Below are 12,629 nucleotides of genomic sequence, written 5' to 3' on the forward strand. Positions count from 1 at the left end.
CCTGGGAGGTCCTCCTTTCCGACCTGTTCGTTTACAAATGAATATTCAAGTTTGTTTTGCCTTCTGTTTGTTTCTGAATACATGAATAAAAGTGTCCACTAGTTTTACGGACCACCTCTGGACATGGCTTTTGAGAGTTTCAGCCCTTTCTTCAGTTATACCTTACTGGCGCGTTCGTTGTTGACTTTGTCAAATTTAATCCGGTGATAATCTGGTGACAGCGTCCACAGCTTAGTAATTTACCCTTGCTTACTTTGGCCAATTAGGCACTCAAACTCATCAGATAATAGATACAGCATGTTGATAAAACGTTAAGGCAAGATTGTCAAGGGCAGTGCTAAGTTTAAGACCAAAACACCAAAGGTTGGTAGAATATATCTTTATTAGCAATACAACGAAACACCTACCCACCCCTGGGGACGGACATTTAGACAACACCCTGTGGTTACACGATAGGTTTGCACGATTGGCATGATAGATTTTGACTCATGTGGAGAACCTAAAATGACATGCACGTTAGACATTTTAGACACGTTAGGTCCGTACACGTTAGGTTTGCACCATACACGAGAGTTTGCACGATTGGCATGATAGATTTTGACTCATGTTGAGAACCTAAAATGACATGCACGTTAGACATTTTAGACACGTTAGGTCCGTACACGTTAGGTTTGCACCATACACGATAGGTTTGCACGATTGGCATGATAGATTTTGACTCATGATGAAAACCTAAAATGACATGCACGTTAGACATTTTAGACACGTTAGGTCCGTACACGTTAGGTCTGCACGATACAAGATAGGTTTGCACGATTGGCATGATAGAGTTAGACCTTACCGTGTTTGTAGGCCATCACGTGAATCTTGAGACATATCGTATAACGTGCCGACCTAAGATTTACGGAGCTAACGTGTCTAAAATGTCTAACGTGTATGTCATTTTAGGTTGTCCACGAGTCAAAGTCTATCATGCCAATCGTGCAAACTTATCGTGTATCGTACATATACCTAACGAGTACGTATCTAACGTGTCTAAAATGTCTAACGTGTATGTCATTTTAGGGTCTCCAGATAAGTTGAATGGTACAGTCATGATATACACGTTAGACATTTTAGACACGTTAGGTCCGTACACGTTAGGTTTGCACCATACACGATAGGTTTGCACGATTGGCATGATAGATTTTGACTCATGATGAAAACCTAAAATGACATGCACGTTAGACATTTTAGACACGTTAGGTCCGTACACGTTAGGTTTGCACGATACACGATAGGTTTGCACGATTGGCATGATAGATTTTGACTCATGATGAAAACCTAAAATGACATAGGCCTACACGTTAGACATTTTAGACACGTTAGGTCCCTACACGTTAGGTTTGCACGATACACGATAGGTTTGCACGATTGGCATGATAGATTTTGACTCATGATGAAAACCTAAAATGACATACACGTTAGACATTTTAGACACGTTAGGTCCGTACACGTTAGGTCTGCACGATACAAGATAGGTTTGCACGATTGGCATGATAGAGTTAGAGACATATCGTATAACGTGCCGACCTAAGATTTACGGAGCTAACGTGTCTAAAATGTCTAACGTGTATGTCATTTTAGGTTGTCCACGAGTCAAAGTCTATCATGCCAATCGTGCAAACTTATCGTGTATCGTACATATACCTAACGAGTACGTATCTAACGTGTCTAAAATGTCTAACGTGTATGTCATTTTAGGGTCTCCAGATAAGTTGAATGGTACAGTCATGATATACACGTTAGACATTTTAGACACGTTAGGTCCGTACACGTTAGGTTTGCACCATACACGATAGGTTTGCACGATTGGCATGATAGATTTTGACTCATGATGAAAACCTAAAATGACATGCACGTTAGACATTTTAGACACGTTAGGTCCGTACACGTTAGGCGTGCACGATACACGATAGGTTTGCACGATTGGCTTTTTTGGTCACGTTAGTTCCGACCTAACATGTCAAACATGCACTACTAAAATGTAAAAATGTCTAAAATGAAAAAATCCCGACTTCTGGCCATGGATGAGTTTCTGATAAAATTCCTCAGACTACCAAGCCGTAAATAATGACGGCTTAGTAAAACTAGCGTATGGTGGATTACAAATCGGCGAGTGAGTCTTATAACCCGACAAAAAATATTCCGTATGTAAAGTTCGTCGATTTGAATGTCGGGTGGCGGGAACAGAGTAACAGATATGTCCGATAAAATAATGATTATTTTTTCGATCAAAAAATGCGTGGAATTGGCTGGCTGTCAATCAGTATAGCGGGCCATAGACGTGACCGTTAATAAGTGCTATAAAGGCATGGATTGGAATGGCCATTATGTTCATGGAATGGCCGACGGTGGGCACTGGAAAACAGGTGGAGATGTGACCGTTAAATAACAACTTATATATGAATCTTCTGTAAGCTTACAAAGTATACGTGTGTTGAATAGCCATCAGCTGGCGTCGGGTGCCAGGCTTCCAGGATGGATGAGAGCAGACACAGTTAAAACGTGCGATTAGAATTGTTGTTAACAGGCAACATATGGCAAGTATGTCGTTAGGCTATAGGTTATAAGGCTACCCTTCGAAAAGTATGTTGATTTGAATTGTCGGAATCAAATCTGTCTTCTTGTAAGTCATCTGCTGAGCTATTTTTTAACATAACCTCTTTAAGATAACATATTGTATTATGCAATATCTTCAACAATTTTTGTGAAATGTGACCAAAACTTACCCCATACCCCAAAGTTTAACATCGCAAATTCTACCAATTTTTTAGCTACACATAATAAAATGCAATGCTTTGTATGAAATCTGTTTTATTTGGTACACGGACATGTAACAAATATGAAATAGACTTTTAACAGGAAAAATATTGGGACTCTACAGCTGTATTTTGAAGGGTACTGCAAAATTGCAGTGTTGCCGACTTGCATGCATTTTTGTTAAATCTGTCTTTCTATAACTCATCTGCTAAGCTTGTTTTTCAATATAACCTAAATTGTTGGGTATTATTAGCAAGATAATTTACTAGTCTTTAAAATGACGTATTGTTACATGCAATTTGTATAGTTTTCATGAAATATGACCAAAACTTACCCCATACCCCAATGGCCAAAACTTACCCCTTATCCCAAAGTTTACATTGAAAATTGCAGTCATAGCTAAAATCAAATTCTACCAATTTTTTACATTGACATATAAAATCAGGCAATTTGTTGCATGAAATCTATTTCATTCGGTAATGGGTCATGTCAGAAATATAAAATAGACTTTTAACAGATTTTTAAAGGGTACGGCAAAATCTCAATATTCCTGACTCATATGCATTTTTGCTGTATATGTCTTCTTATAAGTCATCTGCTGAGCTTCTTATTGAATGTAATGTTAATTGTTAGGTATCATTAGAAAGATGATTAACTCGTCTTTAAAATGACATATTGTAACATGCAATATCTTGTACAGGTTTTATGAAATATGACCAAAACTTACCCCATACCCCAAAGTCTACATCGAAAACTACTGTCATAGCTAATGTCAAATCCTACCAATTCTTTACGTAGACATAAAAAATGGGCAGTTTTTTGTATTAAATCTGTTTTATTTTGTACTGGGTCATATCAGAAATATAAAGTGGACTTTATACAGAGAAAATATTGGGATTATATAGCTTTAACAATCGTATTCTGAGGGGTACAGCAAAATCTCAGTATTGACTCGCATGCGTTTTGTTCAATATGTCTTTTTATACCTCATCTGCTGAGCTTGTTATGAAATATAACCTGGCTTGTTAGGTATTATTAGAATGGTAATTTACTAGTCTTTAAAGTGACATATTGTAATATGCAATATCTTTTTTTAGGTTTCATTTTATTTTCTACAGAAGCATATCAGAAATGTGAAATAGACTTTTAACAGAAAAATATTAGGATTCTATAGCTGTAAGAGTCATATTTTGAAGAGTACCACAAAATCTCAGTATTGCAGATTCGCATACGTTTTTGTTAAACCTATCTTCCTATAAGTCATATACTGCGCTTGTTTTTGAATATAACCAAACTTGTTAGGTATCATTAGAAAGGTAATTTACTAGTTTTTAAAATGACATATTGCTACATGCAATAACTTGTATTGTTTTCATGAAATATGACCAAAACTTACCCCACACTCTAAAGTGTATATCCGTAGATACTGTCATAGCTAACGTCAAATTCTACTGAGTTTTTACCTAAACACAATAAAAACAGCAATGTTTTGTATTAAATCTGTTTTACTTGGTACTGAAACATGTTAGAAATATAAAATAGACTTTTAACAGAAAAAATATTGGGATGTTATAGCTGTAACAGTAATTTGGTGGAGGATACAGCAAATCACAATATTGCTGACTCGCATGAGATTTTGCTAAACCTGTCTTCTTGTAAGTTATCTGCTGAGCTTGTTTTTGAATACAACATGCTATGTTAGGTATTGTTAAAAAGGTTATGTACTCGCCTTTAAAATGAAATATGGTAACATGCAATATCTCTATAGTTTTTAAGACATATGACCAAAACTTTCCCCATACCCCAAGGTTTATATAGAAAGTACTGTCATAGCTAACGTGATCGAATTCCGCGAATTTTTAGCTAGACATGATAATAGAACACTGTTTTGGTATTAAATCTGTTGTATTTGGTACTTGGTCATGTCAGAAATGTGAAATAGAGTTTTAGCAGAAAAAAATCGGATTGTATAGTTGTAAGAGCCATATTTTGAAGGGTAGCACAAAATTGCAGTACCGCAGACTGGCACCTTTTTTTTAAAATTATTCTTCTTGTAAGTCATCTGTTGAGCTTATTTTGTAACATAACCTGGCTTGTGGGGTATCATTAGTAGGGCGATTTATTCTTCTTTAAGATGACATATTGTAATATGCAATGTCCATCATAGTTTTCATGAAATATGGTCAAAGTTTACCCCAAAGCACAAAAGTTCAAATTGCAAATTACGGCTTATCTTAAATTCTACCATTTTTGCTACACATAATGCATAAGGCAATTCTTGTACGAAATCTGATTTGTTTGTTACAAAAATATGTCATAAGTATGAAATAAACTTTTAACGGGAAGATGATACTATTTAGTAGCCATTTGGATCATTTTTGGAGGGGGAACCCATAAATGGCAAATGTATGTGTTTCGGCAAATTTGCCATGATACCTGGGTAGCCTTCCAAATATGATCCAAAAGGCTACAAAATCATATCATATTCCTGTTAAAAGTTAATTTCATATTTGTGACATACTTTTTTAACAAAAACACAGATTTCATAGGTTGCATACAAGCATTGCCTTTTGTATACAAAGTTAATAAATTGTTAAAAATGGTAGAGTTTCAGATTCGCTGTAATTTGCTGTGTAAACCTTGGAGTATGGGGTAAGCTTTGGTCCTATTTCATGAAACCTAAACAAGATATTCCATATTACAATATGTCATTTTAAGTAATTACCTTTCTATCGATACCTAATAAGATAGGTTATGTTAAAAATCAATCTCAGCAGGCGACTTATAAGAAGACAGCTTTAACAAAAAGCATGCGAGTTGGCAATTATGCTGTGATTTTGCGGTCCCCTTCAAAATATGACTGTTACAGCTGTAGGGTCCCAATATATTTTCTGTTAAAAGTCTATTTCATATTTGTTACATGTCCCAGTACCAACTAAAAAGATTTCATACAAAATATTGCCTTATTTGTTATGTCTAGCTAAAACCAGATATGAACTGAATGTGCTCACGTGTTTTACAACAGGTTCATTAATATTAGCACGCTTCATAGAAAGTTTTCTAGCCAGTAAACAGACAACCAAACTTAAGCATTTATTTACGCAACAGAACAACTTGACATGCTAATGTGACCCCTGAATGGAAGACTGAGAGTTTGATAAAATAACAAACGTAGTTATCAAGCTTCAAATTGGCTGCTGACGACTCGACATGTATTGACATATACCAGACACTACTGGACTAATGAAATAATGCAGTATGACATGAATTACTGCATACTTTTTTACTGTTATGAAGTTGCGTAAAACAATTGTACCTTTGACCTATCTCAAAAGACCTGTGACAAAACAGCCAGGAAGGAGATGTTACGCAACATTTGCAGACCTCAGGATAATCATTTAATCAAAACACAAGAAAAAAGACATTGTATATTCTAATAGCAGTTCAATTGAGCACACAATGCGTAGTGGCAGACAGACTACTGATAAGACTAGACTTGTATACGGTCTACTGCTAGAGTAACTATCTCTGATGAGGATTTATTGTATTATGTTTTTCAATATTTCTGTAAATAAACCCAATTAATACCAATATAATTGACACCAGTGTGAGGTGTGTAATAAGAACAATCAGATATCTGTTATATCATTATATGTAGCAGGTTTCATCAACTATCACACAGTACTCTCAGAGTTAAGTCACTAATTACAAAACTGTATTTAATATGTAAATGAGCTAATTATTGACTTGACACACCCAATGCTTCTCAGTACAATTAAATATTTATCAGATCAATATCTGTAGCAAGTTTCATCAAATGTAATGCTGTAATTTTGGAGTAATATCACTAATTTCAAAGTTCATTAAATATGCAAATGAACCCTTAATTAACTTCACACAACTAAATGCTTTACACCACAATTAGATATCTGTCAGATCAGTATCTGCAGCAGATTTCATCACATTTGGTGCAGTTCTTTCAGAGTTATATGACTAATTACAAAACTTCATAAAATATGCAAATGAGCTATTTGTTAACTTGACACTGCCAAATGCTTATCAGTACAATGAGATATTTATCAGATCAATATCTGTACCAGCTTTCACTGACTTCGGTGCCATAATTTCAGAGTTATATATCTAATTACAAAGTTCATTTAATATGCAAATAAACCTTTAATTAACTTGAAACTACTAAGTGGGTTACACCACAGTTAGATATCAGTCAGATCAGTGTCTGCAGCAGAATTCATCAAATTTGGTGCAGTTATACTGGAGTTATATGACTAATCATTAAACGTCATAAAATATGCAAATGAGCTATTTATTAACTTGACACTGCCCAGTGCTTCTAACTGTAATTAGATATATATCAGATCAATATTTGTTGTACGTATCATCATGTTTGGTGCAGGAATTTCAGAGTTATGTCACTAATAGCAAAAGTTCATTAAATATGCAAATGAGCAGATAATTGACATGAAACTCGCAGTATCATCATAAAGTTCTGAGATTGTCATCTGTGAAAAGTTTCATGAAATTTTGTGCAGTATTTCTTGATATATGTCTACACTGCCATTACCGTCTCCATAGGGAAACCATGTACGGAAAAAAATGATATTGCATAACTTCATTAATATGCAAGCCCCACTAACCAAAATCTAATCAGTTCTTGCAAGTAGCATATGGTACCTGTCTACCAAATCTGACTTGAATCTGTTAAGGCGTTTTTGAGTGATCGTGTTGACAGACAGACAGACAGACAGACAGACAGACAGACACACACTCACACTAACAAACATACATGTTGTGGGTTCGAATCCGATTGAAAACTATCCGTATTTTCTATCCTGGGTTGGTAACACTGCTGGTGGACAGAATTGTCCCCGAGGTTATCGTTCGCCCAGTTAAAGCGATGAAATTTGTTTCTTCGCTTCGATAAAGTGTGTATGTGCGATGTATGATAGTGAGCATGCGTGCGTGAGTGCTTCACGAACTCTACAACGTGTTGAGCGGTCTCAGTCAGAAAAATGTAACAACTTAGCCGGCTATTGAACCACTCTTTTTTGGGAGTGGAGATTTAGCCGAGTGGTTCTGTCTCTGGCCTCTCAGCTAGGCGACTGATGCCGTATGTTGTGGGTTCGAATCCGATTGAAAACTATCCGTATACAGACATCGCTATGACATTAGCCCACGTGTTCACACACGTGAGCTAAAAATGGTAGAATTTGACAATACCTACGACTGTAATTTTCGATATAAACTTTTTGGTATAGGGCAAGTTTTCATCATATTCCATGGAAACTATATAATATATTGCATATAACAATATATCATTTTAAAAACTAATAAATTACCTTTCCAATGGTACCAAATAAACATGGTTATGTAATAAAATAAGCTCAGCAGATGACCAAAATGAGGCAAAATTAACAAAAACGCATATGTGTCTGCATCGCTGTGATTTTGCAGTACCCCGCAGAATATGCCTGTTACAGCCATAGAATCCCGATATTTTTTCTGTTAAAAGTCTATTTCATATTTCTGACATGTCCCGGTGCCAAATGTTACAGCCATAGAATCCCGATATTTTTTCTGTTAAAAGTCTATTTCATATTTCTGACATGTCCCGGTGCCAAATAAAGCAGATTCAATACAAACCATTGCCCCTTTTATTATGTCTAGCTAAAAAATTGGAAGAATTTGACGATAGCTACCAAAGTAATTTTTTAATATAAACATAGGGATATGGGGTAAGTTTTGGTCATATTTCATGGAAGCTATACAAGATATTGCATGTTACGATATGTCATGTTAAAGACTAGTAAATCATCTCTCTAATGGTTTCTAACAAGTGAGATTATATTCAAAAACAAGCTCAACAGATGACTTATAGGAAGACAGGTTTAACAAAAATGCATGCAAGTCGGCAACACTGTGATATTGCGGTACCCTTCCAAATATGACTGTTACAGCTTTAGAGTCCGAAAATTTTCTTCTGTTAAAAGTCTATTTCATATTTTTTACACGTCCCTGTACCAAATAAAACAGATTTAATAGCAAAAATGGCCAGATTTTTTTGTGTCTAGCTAAAAGATTGGTAAAATTTGATTTTAGGTATGACTGCAATTTTCAATGTAAACTTTGGGGTACGGGGTAAGTTTAGGTCATATTTCATGAAAACTATACAAGATATTGCATGTTACAATATGTCACTTTAAAGACTAGTAAATTATCTTTCCAGTGGTACCTAACAAGGGAGGTTATATTCAAAAATCAGCTCAGCAGATGACTTATAGAAAGACAGGTTTAACAAAAATGCATGCAAATCTGCAACACTGTGATTTTGAGGTATCCTTCAAAATATGACTATTAAAGCTGTAGAGTCCGAACATTTTTCCTGTTAAAAGTCTATTTTTCTGACATGTCCCTGTACCAAATAAAACAGATTTCATACAAAGCATTGCATTTTTTTATTATGTCTAGTTAAAATATTGGTACAATTTGAGATGTACTGTGATTTGCAATGTTAAACTTTGGGGTATGTGTAGCTGTGGAAACGCAGCTATCTGTTGGCGGGGTAGCGTGCGTCGCTATGCGGGTCAAAGGTGAACCCCGCTACCGATACAGCTAGGGTATGGGGTACGTTTTGGTCACATTTCACAAAAAAACTATAGAAGGTATTGCATAGTACAATATGTCATCTTAAAGAGGAATAAATTGCCTTTCTAATGATACCAAACAAGTGAGGTTATGTAAAAAAAATAAGCTCAGCAGATGACTTACAAGAAGACAGATTTGACGAAAATGCATGTGGGTTGCAAAATCGTGATTTTGCGGTACCCTTCAAAACATGACTGTAACAGCTATTGCATCCCTATATTTTTTCTATTAAAATTCCATTTCGTATTCTAGGGATCCCAAGGCTTCTGAAAAATACAGGTTTGTTATCCTGTGGGGTGCACGTAGACCCCCTCTACCCCACGGACTACACCTCTTTGGCGTTCGTTCAGGGAAGTGACGGGCGGCGTCAACAATACCAAGAATTAGTTGAAAGTAGATAAAAAACCCGACATAAAGTTTACTCAGTGATGTACTGCTTTGTCACGTCAGACAAGTACTGGATTCGTACATTTCTCCATAAACCCTTTACTAGTGTTCCAGGGTCTAATTTCTCGCATGTTGTCGTCCATAGTTGTGTGGGCGTGCCAAGTGATCTATTAATTGGACAATCGTCAGATTAAAACGTGTTAATTGTTCTTATCATAAGACCATTTCTGTGAGTCCAGATCGAGGGAAAGAACGTTATTACACTTTTCATTCAAAATAGAATAAACCAAAAACCCTCATTTTTACCACAATGACGTTCAACAAACTAATGGAAATGCGTTTTTCTATCTTTAATTGCTCACAAACTTTTTCAAGAAAAAAATACCCGAGTTTCACTAGAGATGACAAAGTCTACGTTTCGCCATGGAGTTATTTGAAGATCAAGGTTTACATGCGTGCGTCACATATAAAATAATTATGGTCTTGGCGGTTAGAATTTATAGAGTGACGGTCGATAAAACCAAATGCAAAAAACAAAACATACATTGCAACGAGAAACCAAAGTTTACATTGGAAATAAGAGAAATTTTTAAGAAAATTAATATAAAAAACTTTCATGACAATTATACCACGATCACTTGGTGGAGTGACCCTGAATATACAATAGTTTCAAGAAATCGACATCGACTATTTGCAATCATGCACAGTTAACAAATTGAGATGCCGAAATTGGAGGGCTGAACGTGAAAGTTCAAGTCGCCGCCGGATCATCGGCACCCCCCCCCCCATACCCACACACATAGTTTTGTCTGCGTAGATTGGGACGCTATGGACGCTATGCAGACGACTTTTCAGACTGTTATAGACTAGGCCTGCAAGTGTAGCGAGATTTTATACGGCAGGTCTACTGTTCAAAATCTGGCTTATTGTTTCGTACAACGATAGACTACTATGGATCGATCTTACATGGAATATGAGGTTACAGCTACAGTCTATGGTAGAACCAAGAAAGTAATATAAAAATCTTATCAATGCGTAAAGTTTGAGTGAATAGTCCACTGTAACGTATTAGCGGCCAGAGTGTTAATTTCAAGGCAGTCCCAGCGTGACCGGCATCCCCTTCACCCACCTTGTAGTAAAAACACTGAAATTGACGCTTTGTCATCGGGAAGTTGCAAACTGAAGTGTCAAAATAGTATCGTAGATTGTTATGATCACGTGTCTTTTTAACTCATTCATCACATATCAATTTCTACTAAAATTCATCCACAGTGGCTAAATATCGCAATTGGACACCTCAGAGTCGATCTGAACTCCAGCTAAGGGAGCATTCAATTTTTACAGCATGGATGGGGTAGGGGTCGGTGGAAGTCAGAGGGTTGGACTTTTACGAAACCGTTTTTACGGGAGGAGGTGAAATTTTTACAATCAATGATTGGAAGGGGGTCAAATTTTACAAAGGTTTGTACGGAGTTCTGGCAAAAACTTTGACTTTGGAATTTCACCGAAATGTTGCTTGGTCCTCCATACATAATCTATGAGTAGTCTATGAGAAGCTGTGAATAATTTCTTTTAAATACAAACTAGCAAAATCTGTGTATTTATATTCTTGATTATTGATATTAAAGGCACGTGAGCTGCAACTTTTGGCATTATTTTCAGGATTTTTTATTTAGACTAAAATTAGTTCATAGAAATGGTCTTACTCAGAGATGTGCAGTCAAGTATAATTATCCACTGAGTGGGACTCCGTGGGTAGGTTTCAGTAAGACAAATAATAAACGGGTGCCGCACCCAAATAAAGGCCCTCTCCATACAACTACATTATAAACAGCATAAATGTTGCAAGTAAACTTTTGAATCTTAACAAATACAACATGATGCAACCAAATGAAAAGACGGGAAAGGGATTCACTCCACTTTGACAAAAATTCTGTATTTTTTACATAACATGGCAAGATTTTGAAAATGGCGGGAAATTTAAAACAAACAAAAACCTGTTCAATATCTTGCCTACTCTGCCACAAACAAACGTTTTTGAAGTATGTAATATCAATTTGCAGATTGCAATGACTATGCCAGGAAATTGGAGGTACCTTGAGGTTGGACAAATTTCACAGAGTTGCAGCTCATGGGCCTTTAATGTACTTTGCAAGTTCATGTGTGTGCAAAAAATTTGATTGCTATTAAAACCTGTGCTTTAAAAAAGTTTGAGTATTGATATAAATGTACGTGACGAGGATATTATATTTGAAGAGCAGATCTGAAAAAACAATATGATATTGGAATTTCACCCAGTGATTATTTTTAAAGTTCACAAAATGATTCTTTGAAAGTTCAAAAATTCAAATGGGGAATTATCTATGGATATTTGATTCGGATTGGTATCATGACTGAGCAGAATTTTAAAATTCATCGGGAAGAAGATGTGGGAGGTTGAGGAGGAAGTGTCAAAGGAGGTTGTACTCACCCTTGTGTGAAAAATTGAGAAATTGATGTGTGCAATGGTGCAGTCTGGTTCAATATGAGGTGTTTTCAATTCGTAATTTTACTGAGTAAAACTGTGAGAACACGTACCCGAGGGGGGGGGGCGCATCGAAAATTTTGAGAAATTAATGTTCCAAATGGTGCAATCTGAGAGGAGTTTCAATTTATTTTGCACCAAAAATTGAGTAACCCCCCTTCTTTCTCTCCACATCCCCCCTTGTAGTTTTCATATTTTGAGTGACCCCCTCACATTCCTCCAACCCCCTGCTGTAAATAATGATGGCTCCCTT

This window comes from Ptychodera flava, chromosome 12 (genome assembly GCF_041260155.1).
Source record: "Ptychodera flava strain L36383 chromosome 12, AS_Pfla_20210202, whole genome shotgun sequence".
Classification (NCBI taxonomy): Eukaryota; Metazoa; Hemichordata; class Enteropneusta; family Ptychoderidae; genus Ptychodera; species Ptychodera flava.